This window comes from Salvia miltiorrhiza, chromosome 3 (assembly GCF_028751815.1).
Source record: "Salvia miltiorrhiza cultivar Shanhuang (shh) chromosome 3, IMPLAD_Smil_shh, whole genome shotgun sequence".
Taxonomy (NCBI): Eukaryota; Viridiplantae; Streptophyta; class Magnoliopsida; order Lamiales; family Lamiaceae; genus Salvia; species Salvia miltiorrhiza.
This window is the reverse complement of record NC_080389.1, coordinates 35,893,677-35,912,449: the sequence shown is the minus strand read 5'-3', so window position 1 is coordinate 35,912,449 and position 18,773 is coordinate 35,893,677.

Below are 18,773 nucleotides of genomic sequence, written 5' to 3'. Positions count from 1 at the left end.
TGGTGTATTTGTCCTGTTTTCTACTATTTTAGCAGCTACCAGATATGCAGTTAATATGATGAGATGTCTTAATTCAGACATCTCCAGCGAATTAGTATGGTCCAATGAGAGCTTGAAACTACTTCACAATTTGAAATTAAACTAAAACAAAAACTAAAAAAAACCTGTTGCTGCTGAGAAATAGACGACGCTCCTTGCGCATGTTGTCTATGAGCGCCCTTTAATAGACAACGAGTTTACGATGCGTGTTGTCTATGTCAATATTAGATGACGCGGTTAGTGCGCGTGTCGTCTTTTTCTCAGTTATAGACAACGCGCAAGATACAAAACGTCGTCTATTGACATATAGACGACATTTTTCGATGTGTGTTGTCTATCTCGGGTTGTCTATGGTCTTAATTCTTGTAGTGTCAGAAACTTGTTGGAAGCAGCAGCGAAATAGTTTCCGCTGGAACTAAGGAAGATGCATCATAATACGGCTTCAATTGATGTCTGTTGACGATAAACTTCTTCGCCGTGTCCAAACTGTGAATTTCAAACGCTCCGTTTGGGCGAACAGATTGTATCACGAAGGGGCCAATCCACTTCTTCTTCAACTTCCCAGGCATTAAACGCAGCTTCGATTGGAACAAAAGCACCTTTTGGCCGATTGTAAATGACTTTCCTCGGAGATTCTTGTCATGCCACATCTTTGTTCGATCCTTGTACCACATCGCAACATTATCAGCTTCAAGACGAAGCTCATCCTCGCACTTATCTTCTAAGTCGGGTGGTTCCACATCAAAATGCAAAGTTCTGTCGCATGGCTTCCGTCTGGGCAAACAAACTGTATGTCCAGAACATGTCAATTCCGATTGAGCATGAAGAGATGTGTCATGTTTGGGCAAACAAAACGTATTTTCAGAATCTGCTAATTTCGAGTGAGCATGAAGAGACTTGGTAGATTCTTTGACTTCTTCATTGTTCATCCCACGAGCATCAAAACCAGTTGCCCTTTTTGTCAAGGTTAGTTCCAACTTGTCCTGCACAAATTTAGTCTCAAGATGTTCTTGGACAAAAGGGTCAGTAACATTAGTGGCACAAGCAGTTTTAACAGCATGGGGACTTTTCATGGTATCATCAATGTTGAAAGTAAACTTCTCTCCATGATAATCCAAACAAATAGTACCACTATAAACATCAATAATTGCCCTAGTGGTCTTTAAGAAAGGACGACCTAACAGAACACCGGCTGACTCTTTCGACTGCATACCACTCATTTTCACCACATAAAAGTCAGCAGGATAAACAAAATCATGCACCTTCACAAGAACACTCTCTAAAAGACCCTCAGGACGAACACATGACCCATCAGTCAACTGAATCACCACCTTAGTATCTACCAACTTCACACCAATTAGGCTATTATAAATAGCTAAAGGCATGACATTAATAGAAGCTCCTAGATCACACATAGCATGCTCAATCTTCGTGTCACCTATGAAACACGACAGAGAAAACTTACCTGGATCTTTGCATTTGGGCGGTAACTTCTTTTGTATCACTGCTGACACGTTCTCGCCTATCACAATTTTTTCAGATTTCTTAAACTTACCAGCAATGAAGTCCTTCAGAAACTTGCTCAGCTGAGGGAGTTTGAGTGCTTGGAGGAATGGAAGATTAATCTCCAACTTCCCAAATATCTTCATGAAATCAATGAGCTCTTCCTCCGACTTCTTCTTTGCTAACCTCCTAGGAAATGGAACAGATATCCCGATCTCGGGATCATGTAGACTCAAAGGTTTATGAACCTTAGACTGCTCACTGATTTATGCTTAATTGTTCTAATTTTAGGGGTTTGTATAAGCTTATTTTAAAGATAATCTTCTAGAAATTGGTGCATTTTATGTGTTGTTTTATGTTGTGCAGGAGATTTAGGTTTTATAGATGGAAGAGTGCAATTTTGGAGATTTTGGGGTTAAGAATGACGTTTTTAGGCACACTTTGTAGAGCAGAGCAGAGCTGAATTGCAGAGTCAAAACCGAAATCAACAAGAGCTGAACTTCCCTAGAGAAGTCCGCTGCCAGAGCAGAGAAGTCCTATGCCAGAGCAGAGACGCTCGTCAGAGCAGAGCTGCGAAGATAGCGCTGTAGCGGACCAGAGCCGACCTTTCCAGAGCAGAGTTATTCCCTCCAGAGCTGCGATTGTTGGCCAAAGAAGGAGTGTTTTCCATGGCGCGCATCCAGCTGGAGTTGCCTTATCTTGCACGATTTTATTGCCTTTAGAGTTCTACTTTGAAAGGCAACTTCCATGGTGATCAAGAGGGATTTGAAGTCTATAAATAGGGCCTAGTTATTCATTGTAAAATCAATCCGTCTGCCTCCAGGCGTGTAGTTAGATAAAATCCTTTGCCCTAATCTGTAGTTTCCGCCAAGTTAGCTAAAGCTTAGGTTTATTGTTTTTCATAGTTCTAGTTTCGATTTCTGTTCTAGTTAGTTTAGTTTATAGTTCTTTTAATTCATGTTTTAGATTAGTTTTCCGTTTAGAGTTGTAATTACGTGACAGATTACTTCTCGAGACGACTTATGGTATTTCTTTAATCAAGTTTATTTATTTGCTTTTACTTATGCTTTCTTTAAATTCTGCAAATTTACTTATGCATTTTTATGATGCTTTCTTTAAATTATGCACTTTGGTTTCTGCCTAGTTAGATTAGATTAGAAGTTTTAATTAAAGTTATTTAAATTCAATTTGTCTAGTTAATTCTTTACCTTAAGTTGGTTTAATTCTTGCCTAGGGTTTAATAGTTTCACGCCTAGATAATTTTAAGATTAAGTTTTATTTAAGTTTAAATTACAAACATTAGTTAATAATTCTTTTTCATGCCTAGATAATTCTTTAGTTTAAGTTTCTAGTTAAGTTTATTTTCCCAGCTTTAGATAATTTTATAGCTTTCAATCCTTAGTTTATAGCTTTCTTGTGACATAATTAATTGCCCTTAAAGATCTTCCTTGAGAGACGACATTGGGTTAACTTACCATCACTAGGATGTCATTGTTCTATTGCAAGTCAAACTAGAGGTGTTTCTAGGTTGAGTCAAATTTTGGCGCCGTTGCCGGGGAAGGTTTTATGCATTTAATTGTGTCACTTTTCTTTCCGTTTTTCTTGTTTCTTTACTTTACGTTTTTATTTTTACTTTTCTTTTCCTCTCACCCGGTGCGTTTAATCCGTGTGTTAAGTGTTGTGTATGAAGGGACGCCGTAGTCTGAAAAGAAAACTAACTTCCCCGCTGGATAACACTCGCACACATACCAGAGCAGACGTGTTATACTCTGACTCTGATTCTGAGGGGCACTCGGAAGCCAGCTCTGACCGAGTAGAGCATAACACAAACAAAGAAGAGATGGCTCAGAACATGGAGTATATGGGAGATTTCACCCGGCCCGTCATCGGAGACACCAACACATCGGCTATTGTGCTTCCCACCGCCGTCAGAAATTACAATCTAAAGCCGAATGATTCAAGTCTTTTACCTCTGTTCCATGGGATGCCGAGTGAAGATGCCCTACAATTCATCCGTGATTTTTGCACACAAGTTCAAACCATTCCATTGCTGAATCTCACGGAGGACCAACTTAAGCTCAAGTGCTTCCCCTATGCACTTAAAGATCGGGCGAGAACATGGATGCTAACTCTGCCACCCAACTCTATCACCACTTGGGGAGAAGCTTGTGAGAAATTCATGCTAAAGTACTATCCCAGCCACAAGACACAGGAGCTCAGAGCGCAGATCGTAGATTTCATCCAAGGACCAGACGAGCCTTTACACGAAGATTGGGAAAGATTTCAAGAACTACTCCGTCAATGCCCGCAACATCAACTGACGAACGTGATGTTAATGCAATACTTTTATGATGGGTTAGTGCAAACTGCCCAATTCATGGTGGACAGCACTGCAAGAGGTAACATAGCTCGGAAGACTGCAGCAAAGCTGAATGAGATATTCAAAACCTTAGCGGAGAGCTCTCAACAAAAGTTGGTCCGTGGAAAGAGAGTTGAGGCCAGCGCTGTGACGAACCAGTTTGAGATGCAGAAACAATTGGCCTCAATCATGCGCGAAGTACAGCAGCTCAAGATGAGCCATACGAAAGCTGCACCTGTCCCTGCGCAGAGCATAAATTATAATCAAAGCAATGGTGGATGGAGAGGTCAACACCAAAGGAATTTTCAGCCTGCTCAACAATTCCAGAATGCTCCACAAGAGCCAATGCCTCTGCAAAAACAGTCCCTGGAGGAGACTATGCAGGCTTTTATGGAGGTTAGTAAGCAAAACTTTGAGATGACCAAGCAAAGTATGGAGTCTCAGGCTGCCACTATTAAACACCTTGAGACTACCGTAGGGCAACTGTCGGGCGCGCTGGACCAGCTACAGCAGCAGCAGAGCCAAACTCATCAAGTGCTAGCTCTGGCGAGGATGCCAGAGCAGACTAGGCTGCCAGCTCTGACTTGACAGCCAGAGCAGAGGAGAGAGCCAGCTCTGGCTTGGCAGCCAGAGCAGAGGAGAGAGCCAGCTCTGGCTTGGCAGCCAGAGCAGAGGAGAGCACCAGAGTTGATAAGGCCAGTGCAGAAACTTCACAAATCAAGTACGCCATATCAACCACCGAAGCCCAGCCTGCCTCTGCCACCATCAATTGTTGATCCAACCCAACCATTGCCAAAGAAAGAAGATCCAGGGAGTTTCATTATTGGTATTGGTTTGGGTCGAGCTGGAGAATTCACGAGCATGTTAGACTTGGGTGCTGCAGTCAATTTGATGTCGTATGCTATTTTTCAGAAATTGGGCAGGAAGGAAGAGGAGCTTAAAAGCACGAAAACAAGACTTCAACTAGCTGATGGGGCAAATTGTAGCACTCGTGGTATTTTAAAAGATGTTGAAGTCATGGTGAGAGGAATCACGGTGCTAGCCGATTTTGTTGTGCTCGAGGCAGGGCAAGGCATTATAGGAAAGAATGTGCAACTTGTTCTACTTGGTCGGCCTTTTATGGCTACTACCCAGACGCGCATTGATGTGGGTTCTGGAACTTTGAGCATGGCCGGGTCTGGTAGATCGGTAACATTCTCCGTTTTTAATCAAAAGCCTATTATTTCTAACTTCTCAATGCATATCTGTTCTCTTGTTGAGATTGCTGACCATGAGGAAGAAGTAAAAATTTTCAGAGCTAACTGTCTTTCGCCAGCTCTGCCAAGCGCTCCAGCCCTGACTCTTCCGCCAGTTATGCCCATTCCGCCAGCGCTGACTACTCCAGCCATGCCTATTCCGCCAGCGCTGACTACTCCAGCTATGCCCGTTCCGCCAGCACTGACTACTTCAGCTCTGTCGCTGGAAGACAGAGCAAAAATTTTACCGCCAGCGCTGACGAGCTCAGCTCTGAGCAGTACGCTAACTATGAACAGCACGCGCCAGAATTATGCTGAGGAGAAACTGATGTGCACCAGCTCGGAAGAGGACATAATTATACAGGATTTTCTTCACAATTTGCAGGATGAGGAGGCCATTGAAGATCAGTTTTTGACTAAGCTTCCACTCGACGTTAATGCTGTTTATGAGGTGCTAACTACCGTGAAAGAGGATGCAACCGTTGAGGAAGAACGAGCTGATGTGCTGCCATGCAAGGATGATACCGTGCTAAGAGTGCAGAGTGCACCACCTTTGGAAGAGAAGAAAGAGAAGAGATCTCAACATAGCTCTTGGTTCGAGAGAATGATGAAAGCGATGAGCTCTGCTTGCTCATTAAGAGGACCCACAGCTGAACTGGAAGATGATATGCTTGCACGAGGACTAATTCAGCTGACGTTTCATATCGATTTTGGTTAAGGGATCCTCTACGTCGGGCTGGCGACTCTAAAACTAGCGCTTGGTGGGAGGCAACCCACCGTGGTTTGGTTTTTGTTTTTGTTTTTCTTGTTCTTTGTTTTCCGTTTTTGTTTTGTGTTTTCCTAAGTTTTGGTTGCTTGTGCGGATACTTTGATTTTTGGGTGCTAATGATTTTTTTTCAGTGCTGCAATTTCTGCATCGACCACAAACCTCACTTTTCGCCGCCTCTCACGATGCTCAGCTTTTCAATGCCGATAATCAGGGACGTTTTTCTAACTCGTCTTATTTCTTTTGTGCCCTGAGGACATGGCATGCTTTAAGTGTGGGAGGGGGTGTTTTATTGTGCTTATATTTTCAATTGGGCGAGATTAATCTTTCTATGCTTAGTTTTTGGTCTCGAATCTTGCTAATTTTTATGAATTTGTGGAAGAGAATATTGTTTTACTCTTGATATATGTTTCTTGTTTGTGCCATGAATTATGAGTTTTGTTGCAACACAATTGTAAGTAAGTAAAACGTGATTTGTCCGGTAGATGCTAGAAGGAGTGTTGTCATTGTGATTGCCTACGATCGTATCTTATCTGTGAAAAACGCTGAAAATCAGCTCTAAAATTGCCAGCTCTGAAACATCTGGCCTGTTCTAAAATGTGACAGCTCTGAGTCTCTGCTCCTCTAGTCTAACTATGAGCATGGGAAACCACGTGAAAAGACTTTGGATTACATCAAAATGGTTTTTATTTCATGAATTATGGCTCAACTGTCGAAATCTTAAGCACACAAAATGTGAAAATGGCAATATTGATTATAAAGGCGATCACATTAGGGAATTCACTTCTAGCGGAGAATTGGATCTGATCGAATTACTTGCATTACTGTTTTGTTACTTCTTAAACTTTGAGTTAATTGCATGATCGAGAGATGTTTGTCGATTGTAAAAATTTTGAATTGACTTTGTTGAATGTTTGGATGGAAATAAGTATCGTTGAAACCAATTTCTTCCTAGGATTCATATTCATTTTGCTTGAGGACAAGCAAAAGGCTAAGTGTGGGGGGGTTGATTTATGCTTAATTGTTCTAATTTTAAGGGTTTGTATGAGCTTATTTTAAAGATAATCTTCTGGAAATTGGTGCATTTTATGTGTTGTTTTATGCTTTGTAGGAGATTTAGGTTTTATAGATGGAAGAGTGCAATTTTGGGGTTAAGAATGGCATTTTTAGGCACACTTTGTAGAGCAGAGCAGAGCTGAATTGCAGAGTCAAAACCGAAATCAACAAGAGCTGAACTTCCCTAGAGAAGTCCGCTGCCAGAGCAGAGAAGTCCTATGCCAGAGCAGAGAAACGCGCCAGAGCAGAGACGCTCGTCAGAGCAGAGCTGCGAAGATAGCGCTGTAGCAGACCAGAGCCGACCTTTCCAGAGCAGAGTTATTCCCGCCAGAGCTGCGATTGTTGGCCAAAGAAGGAGTGTTTTCCATGGCGCGCATCCAGCTGGAGTTGCCTTATCTTGCACGATTTTATTGCCTTTAGAGTTCTACTTTGAAAGGCAACTTTCATGGTGATCAAGAGGGATTTGAAGTCTATAAATAGGGCTTAGTTATTCATTGTAAAATCAATCATTCTGCCTCCAGGCGTGTAGTTAGATAAAACCCTTTGCCCTAATCTTTAGTTTCCGCCAAGTTAGTTAAAGCTTAGGTTTATTGTTTTTCATAGTTCCAGTTTCGATTTCTGTTCTAGTTAGTTTAGTTTATAGTTTTTTTAATTCATGTTTTAGATTAGTTTTCCGTTTAGAGTTGTAATTACGTGACAGATTACTTCTCGAGACGACTTATGGTATTTCTTTAATCAAGTTTATTTATTTGCTTTTGCTTATGCTTTCTTTAAATTCTGCAAATTTACTTATGCGTATTTATGATACTTTCTTTAAATTATGCACTTTGGTTTCTGCCTAGTTAGATTAGATTAGAAGTTTTAATTAAAGTTATTTAAATTCAATTTGTCTAGTTAATTCTTTACCTTTAGTTGGTTTAATTCTTGCCTAGGGTTTAATAGTTTCACGCCTAGATAATTTTAAGATTAAGTTTTATTTAAGTTTAAATTACAAGCATTAGTTAATGTTAGGTCCTGAGGGTCTCGAATAGGTGTATGGGGGGGGGGAATACACCTATAGGCTATTTTTGACTTAATCTACTGACCTCAATCAGAGGGATCTCAGTCAGAGATCAAAACGAAACTTTGCACGCAAACAAGGACTCCTGTTTTACTGAAATCAGTTTTGACCAACAGGGTTGATGACTGATACTGAAAGCTCTTCAGTAATGAGTTATCAGTTAAGTTACTGGAACTTAACTGATCCAAGTAAGGGCTTCAGTCGTGTTTGCAAAGATAGAGATGATATCACTCTTCCTTACTATCAGAGGATAGTTCAGTTAGATTGATATCATACGCAGCGGAAATTAAACTTAGTTTCGTAATAGCCTCGGTGGAGCAGGTTGTTGGATTAAGGTTTCTCTTTGCTGTTATTCAGTGTTCAGTTTTATCAATTGAAATAGCACAAGTAAGAATGTAAAACTGAAAGCTGTAAATAACACAGAGACTTTTACATGGTTCGGAAAAACCCTTTCCTACATCCACGGTTGGTTGATCAGACCAACAATCCACTCCGCAAGTGCTTCACTGGTGCACTGCAAACCGTACACGTGTGCTTGCCTGGTGCACACAACCGTAAACTGAAGAAAACCCTTCTTCAGCACCCACACACCTCGCGTAGGATTTCCCTGCTAAGCACACCTCGTGCTCAGACTTTTCACTCAGAGTTCAGAGTACCTTCCTGAACTCCGAACCACTCAAACACTCTTATGGGGAGGAGGTTTGAACGAGTGCCAACTATACTTACAAAGAACAAGTTCTTTGAAGCAAGTTTGACCTTTGGCTTCTGGGTAAACAGATATATGCCTAGGGTCTAAGAGAATGTATGTAATCAGCAGTGACTGATTTTGGCTTTGGAGTTCTCTTCTTCGATTCAAGCTTTGGGGCGGTTAAGCTTTAGGCTGAGTAGCAATTTTGGCAGAGCTTCAGCTTATGTCGTTGAATCGGTGAAGGTTGAAGTTTGAATCTGAATATCCGGTGAGCTTGATGTCGTCGTCTGCTGGATACCACAATCCTAAATTGGGCGTGCCTTTTAGATATCTCAGAATCCGCTTTGCTGCATCCAAATGAGCTTCCTTAGGATCTGATTGATATCTTGCACATACCCCGACTGCAAATGCGATTTCTGGTCTGCTCGCAGTCAAATACAGCAAAGATCCAATGATTTCTCTGTACTTCTTCGAAGAGACAGAGTTTCCTTCTGAACCTGGATCAACTTTCCAGTTTGTGTTCATTGGGATCTTGACTGACTTCATGTGCTGAATACCGAACTTAGCTATCAGTTCCTTGGCATACTTGGACTGGCTGATCAGTATTCCTTCGTTGGTCTGCTTAACTTGCAATCCGAGAAAGAAATTCATTTCTCCCATCATGGACATTTGAAATTTGTTGGTCATGATGTCAGCAAACTTCTTGCACATGCGTTCGGATTTGGATCCGAAGATTATGTCATCGACATAAATCTGAACAAGCAAGAGATCTTCTCCTTCTTTGAGAGTGAACAGAGTTCTGTCCACAGATCCCTTTTTGAAGCCTTGTTCAACCAGATACTCCGAGAGAGTATCATACCACGCTCTTGGTGCTTGCTTCAACCCATAGAGCGCTTTCTTCAGCTTGCACACCTTTTCTGGTCCAGCAACCTCAAACCCTGGAGGTTGTTCTACATAGACTTCATCTGTGAGCACTCCATTGAGAAATGCACACTTGACATCCATTTGGTGTACCTTGAAACCTTTGTGAGCTGCGAAGGCTAAGAAGAGTCTGACTGCTTCCAATCTGACAACTGGGGCGAACGTCTCGTCGTAGTCGATTCATTCTTCTTGACTGTATCCTTTAGCCACTAGCCTTGCTTTGTTTCTCACAACGTTTCCTTCTTCGTCTTCCTTGTTCTTGAAAATCCATTTCAAGCCAATCACCTTTGCATCGTCTGGTCGATCCACAAGCTCCCAAACTGAATTCCGGTTGAATTCATTGAGTTCTTCTAGCATTGCGATGACCCACTGAGTAGACTTCAGAGCTTCTTCAATATCATTGGGCTCTGTAGTTGATAAGAAACAGCTGAAATTCTTATCTTCGTTGATGCAGTTCTGATTGATGTCGAAGACGAGGTTGCACATTGATCTCCGAGTCTTGACGCCATCTGATGGTTCTCCAATGATGTTCTCCTTTGAGTGGAGTTCAAACCATCTTCGATACTTCTTGATCTCTTCAGGTAAAGGTGGGGCTTCTTCGGTCAGAATGGTTCTGGGGTGTTGAGCACCTTCTGGAGCAGGGGTGAGTTGAGCTGGGGCGGCTTCTGCGCGTTCAACTCTAACTTCAGCAACTGGAGTTCCCCCTTGACTGATGCCGTCTGCATTCGCTCCAGTCTGAACTTCAGACCTTCGGTTGATCTTCTGATACTGAAGCATCTCAGTATCTTCATCTTTGCCTGGTCCCCATATCAAGACAGTAGAGGGCTCGGTGTTGTGGATTTCAGCTCTGGAACCTTCATTGTTTTGAACACACTTTTCAGCTTCTTGTTCCCTGAAACCATCTGTAGACTCATCAAAGATCACATAAGGTGTTTCTTCAACACAAAGAGTTTGAGTATTAAACACTCGATAGGCTTTGCTTGAACGTTCTGTTCCAGAGTATCCAAGGAAGACTCCTGGATCAGCCTTGCTATCGAAAGTGTTCAACCTCTTCTTATCATTGTTGTGTATGAAACACTTAGAACCGAAAGCATGAAAGTAGGCAATCGATGGCTTTCTGTCCTTCCATAACTCGTATGGAGTTCTTTCATGTCTCTGAGTGAGGAAGGAGCGATTCTGCGTGTAGCATGCGTTGTTGACTGCTTCGGCCCAAAACTTCAAGGGGAGTTTTGACTCGGCTAGCATCGTCCTTGCTGCTTCCTTTAGAGACCGGTTTCTTCTTTCTGCAACTCCGTTCTGCTGTGGAGTTCTTGCTGCAGAAGTTTGATGACTGATTCCTTGTTCATCACAATACTTACGAATGACAGTATTGAGGAACTCAGTCCCACGATCTGATCTGATGCTGATGATGTTGACTTCATTTTCAACGCTCAGTCTTCTCAGCAGCTTTGGCAGTTCCTCCAGTGTCTCTTTCTTCTTGAAGAGAAAGATAACCCAAGTATATCGTGAATAATCATCCACAACTACTAAGGTGTACTTCCTACCGTTGTAGCTTCTTGGAGTGATCGGGCCAAACAGATCCATGTGAAGTAGATGCAGAATCCTTTCAGAGGAGTGTCCTGACTTTGACTTGAATGATGTCCGCGTCTGCTTTCCTCTGAGGCATGCTTCACATTCTTGCTTCTTCTGGAACACAATAGAAGGAAGGCCTTCTACCAGTTGATGTTTAGCAAGTTTGTTGATCGTCTTGAAGTTGAGATGGTTGAGTCTCTTGTGCCATAGCCAATTGAGCTCCGAGCTGCTCTTGCTGATGAGGCACGTTTCCGGTGGGCTGTCTTCCCAAGAAACGACGTAGAGACTCCCTTGTCTGAATCCTTTCAGAACCACCTTCTTTTGATTGTTTCTAACAGTGAATTCATCCTTCTTGATCTTCACTGTGAAACCACTGTCACAAAATTGACTCACAGACAACAGATTATGTTTAATACCAGAAACAAAGCTAACATTACTGATACTGGCGTTACCCATGTTGAGCACACCGTAGCCTTTTGTTTCTCCGATTGAGTTGTCTCCGAATGCAACTTTGGATCCAGCTTTCTCAACATACTGAGATAGATATTCTTTGTAGCCCGTCATGTGCTTAGAACAGCCACTGTCCAGATACCACGTTCTGATCGAAGCTTTGGCCTCTTCCTTCTTTTTGTGTTTCCTGACATTGACCTGCAAGGAAGAGTTGCTTCAGGCACCCAATCAAGCTTTGGGTCCTTCGATGTTAGCTCGAGTTCCCTTTGGAACCCATATCTGCTTCAGAGTTGGTCTGGCTGATCTCTTGCGCTTTGTTGAATGTCTGATTGACGTCGTTGGCGCTTCAGGTGGCACATGAGCATTCTTCTGTTGAGAAATCCTTTTGAAGGCCTCACTCTTGTAGCAGTTCTGTCTGATGAGTGGTTGAGGTCTTCGTTGCTCGGCGAAGTATCTTCCCTGAGATACTTGAGTCTTTGCAGACTTTTGGAGACTTGGCTGATGTCCAGTAGCTAGTTGTCGTGGATGGCTCTCGGTTCGTCTTGACTCAGCATTGCTTGGTCTCCATGGATGTTGTTCCTTCTGAAACTGAACTGAAGATGTCAGTTTCTGACTGATGTGGCCTTTCTTCCCCCTGGATTGATGAGGAAGATTCTTCTTGGCTCCTGATGTTCCTTCTCTGATCTTTGACTGAAATCTACTTTCCAGTCTTCTCAGTAGAATGATCTGGTTGGGGGCCTCCTTAGCTCGTCTGAAGCTTCGTGGAGGTGGAACATTTGATCTAGCCATCAGTCTGCGCTTGCGAACTTCATCCATATCATGATCTCTTGATTCTTCTGAGGTTATTATTTTAGAAGGATCGTCCTTTGAGATGATCATGATATCCTTTCCTTTGTCAGCTGCAACCTTTCCTCCGATGTTGTTGACCAGTCTTTTCGATGGAAAGTTGCTCATCATGGGAGACTGCATCATGCAGTTCTTGACTGTTTCTTCCAACTTGTGATTTAGCCTCTTGATCTCATGAGATGCTATTTCACATTCTGAGTTGGAGATTCTGAGCTCTTCTTCCAGTCGGCTGTTCTCCATGATTAGCTGATCAAGACAAGTTTCATCCGGAAAGTAGACGATTGTCTGATTCTTAGCTCGTTCATCATTGATCTCCTTGTCCATTTTCTGATTCTGCTTGAGGAGATCTTCGAACATTTTCCTCAGCTGACAGTGATCAGTCATGAGCTGATCAAACTCGTCAGTTTCATCGGATGAGCTATCTCCAGATTCTGAGTGGTCTCCTGAAAGCATCAGGAAGTTATCAGAAAAAGGAGTTTTTGAGTGAGAGTTTACCTCTGAGCCATTCATTCCATTGTCGTAGCTGTTGTCAGCCACGCTTTCTGATTCGTTAGCCATCAGGGCTCGGCTCTCATCATCTGAGCTGGAACTGTCAAAGTCGGATGATTCTGATGTATCCTTGGAAGAGTCAGCATCGTCAGCAACCATCGCTTTCTTCTTCGAAAAGCTACGATCTTTCTTAGCTTTCAGTTTTCTGCGCTCAGCTGGAGTCAGATCAGGGCATTCATGTCGAAAGTGCCCTTTCTTTCTACATCCAAAGCATTCCATATCTTTGATGTCGTAAGCGGCTGACTTCCTTTCTCCGCTTCGATCTGTGGAATGTCTGGAGTTGCCTTCTCTTTCTTTTCCTTTGTAGTGCTGCTTGTGGAACCTTCTGTACTTCCGGAACTTGGACTCCATCTTGTTGAATCTTTCAGTCAACAAAGCATATTGACTGAAGATGTTCTCTGGGTTGAGTTCCGTTGGTTCCTTGATCTGCTTCTTGCCTTCTCTGGTTGAGGCCTTCAGTGCCACTCCTCTTGAGGTTGATGGACCATCTTCGTCTGATCCTCCAGCCTTCTTGTTACCAAGATTTCTCAGAAGGTCGAACTCATTTGCCATGAGATCGGAGAAAAGCTTGTTTGTCGGGAGCTGACTGAATCCTGGCTTATGTTGATGAGCGACTGAGTAGATCTGCCATTCTCCACGTGGCAGTGCTCGAAGAATCTTCAGGTTGATTTCTCGTTGAGTGTATTTGTCTTTGGAAATGGATTGAACTTCATTCAAGATAAGATTGAATCTTTGTTCCATTTCCTCGACAGATTCATTCTTGAGCATGAGGAAGGAGTCGAACTTCTGGCAAGCTATCGATAGCTTATTCTCCTTGATTTCCTCGGAACCTACGCACATTCTTTCCAGAATGTCCCACATCTCCTTTGCAGTTCCGCACTTGATGATCTTCATGACATGCTTGTCGGGAACAGTGCCGGAGATGATGCTTTTGACGAGGTTGTCTAACTCATCTTGCTTCCTTTCTTCTGTGGTGAAGTCTGCCTTTGACTTGGGTTGGACCTCATCGTAAGGATCCTGATGGAGATCATTAGGAACCCTTTTGACAGTTTCGGTGATGGTGATCGGTCCGCTGGTGATGACTTCCCACATTCGGCAATGTTGGGCGGTGAGGAAGCTTTCAAGCCGAAACTTCCATATGTCGTATTTTTCAATACTAAACATAGGTAGAGAAGATAATCTGCTGTGGTTAGTCTCCATCAAAAAAGAGAGAACAGATAACAGCAGATAGAGCAAATAGCAAACACAAAAAGAAAGAGTAAAACTTTTTCGAGACCTTTAAGAAAAAGGATCTAGTTCAAATAGAACCTAGTCAGATGCAGATAGTTCTTGCGAACAACCCGCTCTGATACCAATTGTTAGGTCCTGAGGGTCTCGAATAGGTGTATGGGGGAGGGGGGGAATACACCTATAGGCTATTTTTGACTTAATCTACTGACCTCAATCAGAGGGATCTCAGTCAAAGATCAAAACGAAACTTTGCACGCAAACAAGGACTCCTGTTTTACTGAAATCAGTTTTGACCAACAGGGTTGACGACTGATACTGAAAGCTCTTCAGTAATGAGTTATCAGTTAAGTTACTGGAACTTAACTGATCCAAGTAAGGGCTTCAGTCGTGTTTGCAAAGATAGAGATGATATCACTCTTCCTTACTATCAGAGGATAGTTCAGTTAGATTGATATCATACGCAGCGGAAATTAAACTTAGTTTCGTAATAGCCTCGGTGGAGCAGGTTGTTGGATTAAGGTTTCTCTTTGCTGTTATTCAGTGTTCAGTTTTATCAATTGAAATAGCACAACTAAGAATGTAAAACTGAAAGCTGTAAATAACACAGAGACTTTTACGTGGTTCGGAAAAACCCTTTCCTACATCCACGGTTGGTTGATCAGACCAACAATCCACTCCGCAAGTGCTTCACTGGTGCACTGCAAACTGTACACGTGTGCTTGCCTGGTGCACACAACCGTAAACTGAAGAAAACCCTTCTTCAGCACCCACACACCTCGCGTAGGATTTCCCTGCTAAGCACACCTCGTGCTCAGACTTTTCACTCAGAGTTCAGAGTACCTTCCTGAACTCCGAACCACTCAAACACTCTTATGGGGAGGAGGTTTGAACGAGTGCCAACTATACTTACAAAGAACAAGTTCTTTGAAGCAAGTTTGACCTTTGGCTTCTGGGTAAACAGATATATGCCTAGGGTCTAAGAGAATGTATGTAATCAGCAGTGACTGATTTTGGCTTTGGAATTCTCTTCTTCGATTCAAGCTTTGGGGCGGTTAAGCTTTAGGCTGAGTAGCAATTTTGGCAGAGCTTCAGCTTATGTCGTTGAATCGGTGAAGGTTGAAGTGATCCTCGAGCGCTATTTGTAGGAGAAATCTTGAATAGATCTGTTGGCGTAAATCGTCCTCAAGATTTCTTCCGTTGGAGAGCAATTCGAATTTGGGCTGAGGATTCAATCTTCGAGGTTCCTTGTCTGTGTGGAAACGGCTCTCTTTGATGGACAGGAGATGTGACATCTCTGAAAAGTAACCACCAGATAGGAATGACCTCTGCAGAGATAAGATATTCTGAGATCTCTGCATTTAATGCGGCTGTACTTGTGCGTACGTGGCTTCCTCTGAACGTTGGAAGATCAGTCCTAGGAGGAATGTTCAACTGATACTTGACTTTAGTATCAGTCCTTTGCGCGCATTAAATAATCAGTCTTCAACTGATTCTTCAACTGATACTTCAGTTGGTATCTGCAGTCTTCAGTCTTCAGTCTTCGTTAGTCTATTACATATAAGTCCTATGAATTTTGGTATCATCAAAACAAGGGTTAGGATATTCCACAAGGTTCCCAACAGTTAATAATTCTTTTTCATGCCTAGATAATTCTTTAGTTTAAGTTTCTAGTTAAGTTTATTTTCCCAGCTTTAGATAATTTTACAGCTTTCAATCCTTAGTTTATAGCTTTCTTGTGACATAATTAATTGCCCTTAAAGATCTTCCTTGAGAGACGACATTGGGTTAACTTACCATCACTAGGATGTCCTTGTTCTATTGCAAGTCAAACTAGAGGTGTTTCTAGGTTGAGTCAAATTTTGGCGCCGTTGCCGGGGAAGGTTTTAGGCGTTTAATTGTGTCACTTTTCTTTCTGTTTTTCTTGTTTCTTTACTTTACGTTTTTATTTTTACTTTTCTTTTCCTCCCACCCGGTGCGTTTAATCCGTGTTTTAAGTGTTGTGTATGCAGGGACGCCGTAGTCTGAAAAGAAAACTAACTTCCCCGCTGGATAACACTCGCACACATACCAGAGCAGACGTGTTATACTCTGACTCTGATTCTGAGGGGCACTCGGAAGCTAGCTCTGACCGAGTAGAGCAGAACACAAACAAAGAAGAGATGATTATGTGGAGGCACTTGTTGAGGTTGCTTCTGCTCTGGGTCCCTCCATCAAAAGTTAAGATGATTTCTCCATGGTGCATTGTGGTTGTTCGAGTAGGGGTCCCGTTTGGGCAAAGGGGACAGTGGCTCAGTGCAGCTGTAAAAGTTATGAGAAGAATTCACTTGAGCTTGAAAATCTTCGTCAGCCCCGGTACATTTCAAACTTGTATGGCCAAAATTGCCACACGCTCCGCATGGTTTTTCGGTCGGTTGTCCAGCACTTGCTACTTTTTCCACCACGGTATTTTGCAGTCTCTCTATTCTCCCCATTCTCTCTTCGATATTGTCTTCAAAATTATAGGAGTTTGCTTGTGTCGCCTTCTTGAGAAATTGCATATGTGGCTTCTCATACTCTCTCGTTGTCTCCACTAAGTGTTGGATCAACTTTTTGGCTTCACTCACAGTGTTTTGAGAAAACCTGCCTCCACTAAAAGAATTCACCATATTTTTAGTGTCTATTGTCATCCCCGGATAGAAGTATTGCAGAAAGTCCCCCTTAGAAAATTTGTGGTTGGGACAGCTGTCCACCAATCTCCTGAACCTGGTCCAATACGTGCTCAATGATTCATCATACTCCTGCTTCACTCCACTAATTTCCTTCTTTAGCGCATTCGTCTTGGTGGGAGGAAAAAAAATGCTCCAAAAAGAGGTTCTTCATCGCGGCCCATGTAGTGATAGAGTTCGGTGGAAGGCTCGCGAACCAAAAATTCGCCTCAGTTGTCATGGTGAAAGGAAAAACTGTCAACCTGAAATGCTCCTCTGTCATTGCAGTGGGACGTTTCTGTACCTTGCAAATTTTGATAAACTCGCTTAGGAAATTATATAGATCTTCTCCCTTCTTGCCATAGAACTTAGAGAGAACATTAAGCAACCCAAGCTTAATCTCGATGGAAGTAGCAGCCACTGGCATTCGGATGAGAGTAGGAGGGTCATCAGCTTTGTGAGTGGAGAGGTCACACAACCTGAGATCGTTAGCAGCAATTTCGCCTTTAGAACTCGCGTCGAAAATCGACTCAACGTCCTCTTCACTTTCTGTCTCTGCTTCTGAGTCCGTTTGGGCAAACAGAGCCTCGTCAGCAGTGGCAGCACTAGGTTAAGCCGTGACGAAATATTACGTTTGGGCAGACAGATCGAGTTGCGAATCCAGCAAACCTAACAGCTTTCTCACCTTAGCCTCTTATCTCAATCTCTTCGCAGTTTTCTCGATCTCAAATCATAGAGGAGATTCGGCTTGGAAGATCTGCTCATAAAAAAAAGAAAAAAAAAACACCAAAAGAAAAAAGAATTCAATTAACACTGCTCCCTGGCAACAGCTCCAATTTGGTGGTCGTCGTCTATTGTTTAGCCCTATTTTGTGATGAATTTTTGGGTGCTTACGTGTTATATTGACTTTTATTTTGGTCTCTTTCACTCAAGAGTTGATTGATTTGAGCTTTTGTGCTAATTTTGTTGTCTCAGGATTTTATGCTTAAATTGATTGATATGTGGACAAAAATAAAGTCAGAATATAGTTGAATGGTCTGAAAAAGAATCGAAGTTCATCACGATACGAGTTCGTAGGCGAAAACAGATCTAAAATCCGACTTGAAACTAGGGAGAACCGACCAAATCAAAAACTCTGCGCATTGTAGTGGCCGGTGCTCGCTGGGAGGCGGCGCTCGCCGTGCCCATTCTGCGAAGGGAATAGGCGGTGGCGCCGCCTGCGCGATCTGGAAGTTACGTTTTTTTACGGTTTAAAACTCATTTTTTAGGGATTCAGCGCCCATTCTCGACCCAGCCAGCCCCCAGCTGTATTTTTACTGTATTTTCTTAGAGTTTTGGTAGGGAAAAACACATTAGAAACTCTCGGATTACGATAGATCGTTGTTTCCTTTAATCAATTGTAAGTTCTATGTATTGATTTACCAAATTCTACAAGCTTTCTTGGTTGTTCTTTTCCTAGATAACTGAACACGTTTTGATAATGATATTTAGTATTGATTTATGCTTGGTTAATCTTATCGCCTAGTTAGTATAGTTAGATCGTTGGTTGATTTGTTAGTGTAATTCTCCGTTGAATCTGTGTTGCTTTTCGTTTACATGTTCTTTAGGATTAATGATGGTTAATGCTTTCCATAGGTTTTAATGCTTGTTATTTTCCTTGCCTAGATAATTGTTGCTTAGTATTCGTTTGGTTAAATGCTTGTCCTTTTTCTCATGCCTAGAGAATTGTTGATCGATGTTTAGGATTTCATATTCGCTTTTTAGAGGTGTTAGATTACAATTCTAGTTTTTATGCTTTATCACTACGTTATTTAT